This window comes from Glandiceps talaboti, chromosome 23 (genome assembly GCF_964340395.1).
Source record: "Glandiceps talaboti chromosome 23, keGlaTala1.1, whole genome shotgun sequence".
NCBI lineage: Eukaryota > Metazoa > Hemichordata > Enteropneusta > Spengelidae > Glandiceps > Glandiceps talaboti.
The window spans coordinates 7,585,453-7,592,952 of record NC_135571.1 but is presented as its reverse complement, the minus strand read 5'-3'; the positions used below and the strand labels follow the sequence as shown (position 1 = coordinate 7,592,952).

Here is a 7,500-nt window from a genome sequence, read left to right as displayed (position 1 = left end):
ATACGCGTGTGTAAATAAAGCCGGTCGGCTAAACGTTTTAACTAGGTCACGTGACTGTACCAGATTTAGCAAAAACTCGGCCTTGTGCGTCACTAAGTCCCATATCGGCCATGATTTTAAGATAATAAAGTAAGTATCTGTTGTCTGGTTCTAAAATAAATAGCATATTTTCAATTTTTTCTGAAAACTGAAATTTGTGTGAAGAATTATCGTGACGTCCTTCAAGTTCAGTGAAATGGCGGGTAGTAATTATTTACATGTACAACAACACCGGGACGCGTTGTTAGCAATGACCATTCTTGACAGCTATTTATATGTTCAATGTAACCGATAAAAATACCAACGGGGAGTGTTATTAAAAAGACTTTAGAAAATTCCGCAACCCCTTGTTGAACGATCGAGAACTGAGTCAACACTTATACATTTTAAAAGTACATTATGGTCATCTGCATGGAAACACATTAGTTTTTCGCCATCTGTGGCTCTCATTGGATAAGAATTTACGAATATTTATGCATATATTAGATATAAGTTGACATTGACTCCCGAAAAAAATAATAAAAGAATTGACCATCGAATCTGTCCGATGACATAATCACACGAACATACATTTTTGTTCGGAAGGCTTATAATATAATAGTGGAATATCTCCCCTGTTAGTTATTGAGACTGGTAATTCTTGTCACAAATTACTCGAAATTTTCATTACAATTTTCCTCTGAAACTACAACGTTTAATTTGTCTCTGCGTCTGATTGTATGATTTGTAAATGAAGGGTTTCTTGTTTAACATTCCTTACAATTGACTCATGCAATAAAATCGTACGGCGTTGACAATAACAACGCGGTCACGAACTATTCAACATGCTTTCGACTCTAATAATCAGAAAAAAACAAGCAGACAAGATACGTTGAAAAAGATATGTCATTTGTCTCCGAATCTTAGATATTGGGGAATTTAAAATGATAGGTGATTACGTTTTGTGTACCATGTATGGAATGGATACACAAATACCACTATAGTGTAGAGCGGAGCTGATTGTCTCGCATTGCAGCTTAGATTCGAGTCCAAAGGTTCAGCACCGTGGCTGTCACATAGCAGCATTGTCGTCAAATCCGGTATCAGTAAGCTGATCTTCGCATACCTGAAGACTGTTATCTCGAGCTTGGCGACCGAGAAGTAGTTTGGCCCACGCAGGTTATTACTACAGACATCGGGAAACTCGTCAGTCACGGCGACTGAGGGGTGAGAGCCTAGCCTACGCGTCCGGCTATAGTATGTCACAGACTACATAGACACATTGACACACAACACATCTTAATTTTTACCCTACTAAAGTTTAACTGCCCTTAAAAGCTTTTGGCGTATCAAGAATGCAGTGTAGTGATAAGAGCTGTAATTCTCCCTGACAAAAACGAACATTATAGTATCTCAAAGTCTAAGACTCTCTGTCCGTTTTCATTGAAATAAAACATCTGCGGTCGATCGGATTCCTATGTTCAATTATAGACCCTCGACTCCGAGGGTCTATGGTTCAATTGAATTCAAAACAAGAAGTCAAATGCGAGTCGTGAGTTTGACTCCGATATTTCAGCAAATTGCGATGAAATTCATACAAACAGGTGATAGACGACATACCATATGTACCAAGCTTAAGATAGGCTGTGTCCACTCCCTTCTGATAAGGAACCACGACTTCCAAACTAGCTGAATACAATCAAAACACACAAATTTCGACAGAGCTTACCCGATGCCAGGCAGTCCGTTCTAACCTATATTCAAGACTAGATGGATTCGAGTTACAAGTGAATGTTGTTTATAAGTCCATACATGGAAGACTGCAGCCAACCAGTAGCTCACGGTGTCACACTATCACGTTACTCCCGACACTGCTCACAACGTAATTAATCTTTATAAGTAGACAAACGGTATAACACGGCCAATCTGTGGCTATGCTCGGACCAAAACGAGGCTTGACTAGCTCGAGCGTATCATGACAAGTTGGGATTGAAGCCTGGACGACCTAGCTTAGGTCTCTATAGTGCAGTGGTCTGAGCTTAGGTGCAGGGGACTTTCCGCTAGTCGCCGCAACCTCAACAGGACTGTCTGTGACGTGGGAGTGGCTTTTGTCCGTCGAGTATGCGATTGTCAAAACCAATGACGAAATGAAATATTTGTACAGAATAATTATGCGAACCATAAACAAAAACACTGTTAAAGTTCAAATTCAAGTGGACTTTTCTTTGACGAATCATCCAATCCACTTATCTTGGCAATATTTACCAGAATCATATAATTATGTCGCGGGTCTGCTTGCTCATTCAACTTCCATGGACTCTTTTATTCTGTCTGTCTGTCTGTCTGTCTGTCTGTCTGTCTGTCTGTCTGTCTGTCTGTCTGTCTGTCTGTCTGTCTGTCTGTCTGTCTGTCTGTCTGTCTGTCTGTCTGTCTGTCTGTCTGTCTGTCTGTCTGTCTGTCTGTCTGTCTGTCTGTCTGTCTGTCTGTCTGTCAAATTAATTTGGCGCATATATTCTAATTGTGTTGCGATATCAGACGGATTGGTCTTGGAATTTGGTGAAAAGGATTTATTGTTTTCAGTCATGCAAAAACTTTCTACATTAACTGAAGGTCAAAGGTCGCGAGAAATCAGACTCTAACGGTCTATACTGTATAGTACTTAGACTAAATGGTTATCAAAGGGCGGAACTGAAATGATTGCGTCGTCTGGGTCAGTGCTCCTGAGGGTGGGAAAGGGTGTAGTTCCCTGCAAAATGTCACAGAGGGTGGGAAAGTGCGCAATCTGGGACAGTGCCAATGAAGGACGCCAAGTTGTTCATATATTGTAGTCATGTCCTCTTGAACTATATCTGAATAACGACCAAAGGGTCATTGACCTCAAAATGATAATAATGAGTGGGTCTTTGACTAATATCAGTCCTTGTGAATGAGTTATGTTTTGTGCGCGAACAAATATGGTTGCCATTATTCAAACCATAGATAACAAGAGTTTGATTTGCCAAGAGGCTTGCCTTGTTACTATCTCAAGAAGCTCTCTACGACTAAGCGTTTTTTGTGTGTAGACAGTTAACAACTTTGTTACAGTGGCACAAGCCGAGTTTATGAGATTAATTTATTCTGCAAAAAAAAAATACTTACATAAACCTTGATTACTCTATTATAGTATACCGTTTCTGTCGATGCATATCTTCTATGACATTGTCGTCTGGCACTGTTTAGTCTGGATGCCAAAGTGGTTTCTAACTAAACCACGTCTAGTCAAAGTCCCTCAATCAGCACAAAAGGTTGTTCATCCAATCAGTGAACCCCAACTGTTATACTGACGTAAACAGTGTATAAGTAGCATCCTGAGCTGATAAATATACCATTTTTGGACATTACATAACTACCCCAATGAACACTAACTCTATGAGGGACTGTGTTATTGGTTAGAATTCTGTGATTGATTAACAAAGACATAATGTTAATGACTGTGTGGGTGGGTGTGGATGAATTTTAAATTGCATCTCATGCATCTCAGGACTTGTAAAGTAACGACTTTGACTATACTGTAAGTGGAGGTGTAAATGGTAACGATACTGTATCGGAACTAGACTAGGCAATGTTAGAACAGTTGATTGCACAGTAGGGATTTCCTCAACAATTTTTCATACGTATGATAAATTACGTCATCAGATCATGTATAAGTTATATCTTAATACATGTACAGTCAATTGCAAGTAATGATTAAGTATACTTCAGTAAGTAGAATACTACTAGGACCTTTTAAATATGGAAAAACTATAAACTCAGTTTGTACCTCTTTAAGATACTCAGTAACGTCAAAACAGGTATCTGCACTAGGGTATGATAGGATAGTGTTTGTTAAAGTCTGACAGAACATGGCAACAAATTGACCTTTCGTTTGCTGACTGATATGAACGTACTTAGACTATTATACACGCCAAGGATATGGCCAGTGTTCACAATCAAGAGCAATCATTCTCGCAAAGCAGAGCTGTTATTTCTTCCACAACACCATGGTGCCGTAAAAGAGGGTGTGGTTTACGACGATGAGAGAAATGGGAAATACTTAGTAGGCTTGAAACTATCCAGTGATAGTATATGAACATGACAAGTCTCTGCCGTACTCGGGGTATCATTTAATTAACTCAAATCGCCAGGAGAAGTGAGCTCCTAGCTTCCCAAGAATCTTGTTTTCGTAAACAGGGTATTTAAGTAGTAATTCTTAACTCAATCTGTTTAAAATCTGATGTAGTGAATACGACCTGATTTCATTCTTTACCTCTAGCTTTATTTACTTGGTTTACTTGTGTCATTGTGTTCGCTTTTGTTCAGGGAGTGATCGCCACCTTCGCTCCCGGAACAACACAATTGAAAACAAACGACACTATAAAAAACCCGAAGGAAGTAGAGGTAAATAAATATAAAGAAATCGAAACGAATATTAATACATGTACACTACGTCAGATTTTACAATGTCAAAGTAATTTGCATATAGGTAAACGATATTGTGAATACATTTCTTGGTGGCTAAGTTGGTGAAACGTACACATAATTGATGCATATCGTAAACAAAAAGACATACATACATACATACATACACACATACATACATACATACATACATACATACATACATACATACATACATACATACATACATACACACACACACACATACATACATACATACATACATACATACATACATACATACATACATACATACATACATACATACATACATACATACATACTTACACAGGGTGTATACCTTTCTCGTGTCAGTTTGAATTCAAAAGTAATGATATATAAATATTTCAAAGGATAATATTTCTATTATAATATTATCAATAATTGTAAAGTTAACAAAGAGATCAGTCACTGAAAAAGTACACGTGACAACTAACCAATCAACACGTCGAAATTAGTCATGCTATCAAAACAAGATGGCTGACAAATTCTCTAAAAATAGTATCACGCCCGGAGTATGATCTATGTCATGTGAAAATTAAAACTTTTAATTTATGTTCTGTATTCATTGACATCTGTTCTGTTCATTGATACTAGGAAATTACCAAAGTAATGATTCAACAGTTAAGCAAACAAAAACTGAAATTAAATGTTAACCGATATCCATGGCACAGTAATTCAATTCTTGTCGATTCTGTAACAGTCTAGCAGTTCACCACACGGTTTTCGTGACATCTGTCATTTGAAGCGGAGCAGTGGCTATAGTGTGTAAGGTGAGAGGAGGCCGGTGAGGGCGGAACGACGCGACGTACCCTAAAATCTATGGAGACTATGCCCTTATTTTGCATGTAGAAAAACGTAGATGAACTTAGTCTGTAACTTTTGTTTGTGGTTATCTCTCTGTTTGGCATTAAAATACAGTTATGTTATTGCAACTATTATGTTTGCATCAGCAACTAATAACCCCCTTATCATGCGATTTTTTTTGAGCGCTTACATCAAATTCGAAAGCTTTTTTTTCCCCTAAAATTATTTTGTGCTGAGAATTGGTCCCAGCCATACAGATATACAGACAAATACAAACACAAAAATCCATGCAGGTTTAGGACGATGTGGCAGGATCATGTTTCAAGCTCGCTGTCAGAGCCTTCCAAGACTGTCTATGGTATATCCCGGAGTTACCCAGTCCTGGCAACGCATCGAACCTGCGTCCCCATGTAAGTAGTCGCCCCCGACTACTCTTGTCTTTACTCCAGAAGTATCCCTTCCTCAATTCGCTCTTGTCGTGTGTTTCAAAATATAGCACTCTCGGTTTCGAACCTGCTTTTTTGCACATCAAGCCAACTGTGTAATAACTTGTTCGTCAAAGCATAGAAAAGGTGTAAATTTGGCTATTACTAACTACATCCGTTTTCTACCCCAGCACATCTGACGTCATCCGCAAAGAAAGAGTTGACGCCCTATTAAAAATCAATCGAAAACCACTAGACCGAAACAATGATGACGTTCCGTCGACCCCTTTATGAGAACAGAATTACTGTTACACGAGTCGTGATCTATAATAACTTATGTACACTGATAAGTTATTGAGAGTGACTCACTACAAAATTAAAAAATGATAAATTTATCTCCGATTGTAATTGCATTAATAATAATAACATACCGTGTTCAAACATATCAAATACCTTAAAGGATCGTAATACCTTGTCCATGGAGGAATTCGATCATAACGTATTTACGTACCAGACACAAGACCATATAATTCTCTGTTTTGAATATTAGCAGTTTTCGTAGACCGTCAAGAGCTGTTCGTGCCTTTTTTGCTACGTTTTAACTAAAACTAAAGTCGTCGATCGCCTCGCTCCGATCCGAAGCAATACTATAACTGAGTACTGATAGCAATTCAACATAACAGCGAGTGTCACGAAGGAACGAGCTCGTGCCTTGTTTTAGATGAAACGTCGCAAAAAAGGCACGAACGACTGTCGACAGTCTACAGTTTTCGCTGTATTAGCACATTGACATTAGATAAAAAAATAAAAAAAATAAAAAATGTGAATTCTTATAAACGGTCTATTTTATAATTTACAGGTCAATTGATATTATTTATAACTTGTCACGTGATCACAGAAACCGTCCTTCTGCGTTAGAGAACTACAATCCGTCAACTTGAATGATGCATCACGGGAAATGTTGTATCATGACGTTTTAAGTAATTTGATCATTTTGTTAGCAATCTATCACATTGTTTGCAACCAGAAACTAGTCTTGTTACAGACACCCCTGCCCTTATCATATCTTAACACACTAGATTTAGGTAGTATCACAATACTACAAATAATCCCACAATTCTTTGCAGCTGAGCTTGTTCAGTTTGAATTTAAACACTAGATTTGCGACACATACATACACACACACATACATACATACATACATACATACATACATACATACATACATACATACATACATACATACATACATACATACATACATACATACACACACACACACACACATACATACATACATACATACATACATACATACATACATACATACATACATACATACATACATACATACATGTACATACACAAACACACACACACACACACACACACACACACACACACACACACACATATATATATATATATATATATATATATATATATATATATATATATATATATATATATATATTTATATTTGAAGAAGAAGAAGAAGAAGAAGAAGAAGAAGAAGAAGAAGAAGAAGGAGAAGAATACCATAAAGTTAAAGAATGTGTCCCTTTAAAGAAAAGTAACCACCAAAGACCACAAAGTTACAGACTAAATTAACTAATTAAATCCACTTCTTATCAACGAGAGTTATTGCAATAGCTCAAGAAATCGGTATGGATTGAAATTTGTCAATTTGCATGTATTACGAAAGTGAAATAGTTAAATATATACTGATTTCCTATTTCTTTTGTATCCAGAGTTGCGTATACATTGGTCAGAT

At 37.3% G+C, this 7,500-nt stretch overlaps 1 protein-coding gene across 3 annotated transcripts in view; it reads right to left on the bottom strand.

Annotated features, from left to right (window-relative positions):
* LOC144452814 (uncharacterized) overlaps positions 1-7,500 on the bottom strand; it is an 18,087-nt gene that overhangs the window by 7,591 nt on the left and 2,996 nt on the right. The window contains exon 1 of one of the 3 annotated variants that reach the window (XM_078143975.1): positions 1,748-1,843. The exons of 1 other annotated variant lie outside the window; for it this stretch is intronic. The gene's annotated coding sequence lies outside the window, so the exon portion shown is untranslated. Of the gene's footprint in view, positions 1-1,638; positions 1,844-7,500 lie in introns of those variants that run through there. One more of the 3 variants, XM_078143974.1, reaches the window with a different exon arrangement.